Genomic DNA, 2,686 nt, shown 5'->3' on the forward strand with positions numbered 1-2,686 from the left:
GTTGGCGGGTGGGATTCCGAGGCGGTGACTGTTGGGACAGGGCAGCCAGGCTGGCCTCTCGGAGCCCAGGACCCAGGGAACCCCGGGACAGGACTCGGCACGGGGTCTCAGGAGGTACCCACCCCACCCCTGGCGGCTGAGCACCCCATCCCGCGGGGGCCGGCTCCATGCTCCCGCATTTCGGGGTCACCTCCCACACACTGCCGGCCGCTCCTCCTGGAGCGAGGGCTGCACCCAGGGAATGGCGCCCCCCCCCCACCCCGGCTCCTCCTCCCGCCCTCCCCAGCCAGCACTGGAGACTTTGACCTCGAGTGACCCCCAGATGACAGTGAGAAAAACCTGGCCCACTTGGGCCTGGTGGGAGCCAGGCTGTCCTGGATCCCAGCCCTGGGAACGCATCACGTCCTCAAAGCCCCTCGGCTGTGGCCGCTCATCGCGGGGCCCGGGGAATCCATTCTCTGCTGTCCTGGGGCCAGGGGGTCTGGCCAGGGCCAGGGGGGCCCCACCACCCCACAGGGTCGCCGGGTGAGCTGGGCGCCAGTACTGCTGCCTCCTTGGCCTCAGGCGTTGGAAGGACACACTCAACTTTGCCCACGGCAGAGGGGCTGGTGTCCACCACCGGCCCCCACTCGAGCCCCCTGCAGACCCCGGGCCTGACCGTCCTCCTCCTCAGATGCCCCGGCTGCCAGGCCCCACCCCCAGGGCGTAGGTAGCGCTCGCTGACTTGTCTTTTCCTGACCTTTCTTTCAAGCCTCCCATCACCGAGTTATTTATTTTTAATGAATCTAACCCTAATATCAAGTTATCGATCTGAGAGAGGAAGGGAGAGGGAGAGAGAGAGAAACATCAATGATGAGAGAGAATCATTGACTGCCTCCTGCACCCCCCCGCCCCCCGCACTGGGGATGGAGCCCGAAACCCTGGGCATGTGCCCTGACCGGGAATTGAACCTCGACCTCCTGGTTCACAGGTCGATGCTTAACCCCTGAGCCACGCCGGCTGGGCAGTCACATGACTTTTCCATTCCCTGCGGGACCCTGAGCAATTTCCTCATGAACTAGCCTTCGCGATGGGCTTTCACCCCCTCCTCCTGCTTTCGAGCCCGTGTGGCTGTTGTAAGGCCATGGAGAGCTCGTGCGTTGTGGTGCATCTCACTTCCTGGAGGAGGTGGAGTAACCCCCCAGGAGGGCCTGGTGTTGGGCCGGCCCCTCAGCGCCCGTGGCCCGTCCACTCCTTGGCCGGCCTCACGCGGCTGCCCGCCCCTCGGGGTGACCTCTGCCTGGGCCAAGGGCATGTGGAGGGTGGACAGCACCTGGGCCTCGGGTGTCAGCTGCGGTGGGAGCTCCTCCTTCCCTCCTTCCCTAGGCGAACCGGGACCCCTCGGAGCTACGAGCCGCCTGGGGGGCCTGGTAAGGGCTGGGGTGAGTGACGTAGGTGGGGGGCCCGGTGTGGTCCGGCCCGTGCTGCGCGGTGGGAGTGATGCTGCCCTGATCCCTGTCCCAGGAGGCGCCGCCCTGCAGGGCCACAGTGATGGCTTCCACCGTCCCTGCTAAAGGGCCAGCTGCCGGCCACACGCAGGAGGAGGAGGAGGAGGCGAAGGAGAAGGAGATGGAGGAGGAGGAGAGGGAAGAGGAGGATGATGATGAGGAGCTGGATACTGGTGAGCAGGGTGGGCGGGGCCTCCTCACAGCCCCCTGGGCGGCCTGGCCTGCGCTGGTCCCTGGCTCTGAGCAGGTCCCTCCTCTGGGGCCTGGTTTCCTGCGGTGAGGGAGGCGGGTCTTCAGTCTGCCCCGGGCAGAGGTCACCCTCCCCTCTGTGAGGAAGAGGGAGAGAGAAACATCCATGATGAGAGGAATCCCTGATCGGCTGCCTCCTGCACGCCCCACACTGGGGATCCAGCCTGCAACCCGGGCCTGTGCCCTGACCGGGAATGGAAGCGTGACCTCCTAGTTCGTAGGTCAATGCTCAACCCCTGAGCCACACCGGCGGGCCCAGGCTGGGTTGGGAGCGTGTCCGGGACATTGGATGGTGCCCTCTGTCCGGGATTCCTGGCTGCTCTCACAACACTTTCCCTGCAAATGCCTCGCAGAGAAAGCAGTTTGGGCCCTGGCCGGTTTGGCTCCGTGCGTAGTGTCAGCCTGCAGACCGAAAGGTCCTGGGTTCGATTCCATGGGTGGTTGCAGGCTCCTCCCCGGCCGGGGTCCTGGGAGGGGCACGTGCAGGAGGCAACCAATCAGTTTCTCTCTGTCTCTCCCTCTCCCTTCCACTCTCTCTGAAAATCACTGGAAAAATATCCTCAGGTGAGGATTCAAAACAGAGAGAGAGAGAGAGAGAGGGAGAGAGAGAAAGCAAGCAGTATGGGCTGCTGTGAATGAGGGGTGGAGCTGCCCCACCCCGGGAGCTGGGAGGCCTGGGGCTCCCGCTTGAGGGGGAGCCCAGCCCAGGCTGCAGGGGCCGCCCGCTCTCCGCCTCTCTGCCCTGCAGACTTCCCCAGCTCGGAGATCGAGGAGCTCCTGGGCGAGGCCCACAGCAGCCCGCCCTGGGAGGAGGTGCTGGTCGACAGGATCAAGGCCATGTCGGTGATAGAGAAGAGCCTGGTGCTGGAGGCCCTGCACCAGTGCCTGCAGGAGCAGAACCAGGTGGGCCCGGCGCCCCCCCAACCCCGCCCCCCCCCCACCTGCTGCTC

This window comes from Myotis brandtii, unplaced genomic scaffold, assembly GCF_000412655.1.
Source record: "Myotis brandtii unplaced genomic scaffold, ASM41265v1 scaffold2325, whole genome shotgun sequence".
NCBI lineage: Eukaryota > Metazoa > Chordata > Mammalia > Chiroptera > Vespertilionidae > Myotis > Myotis brandtii.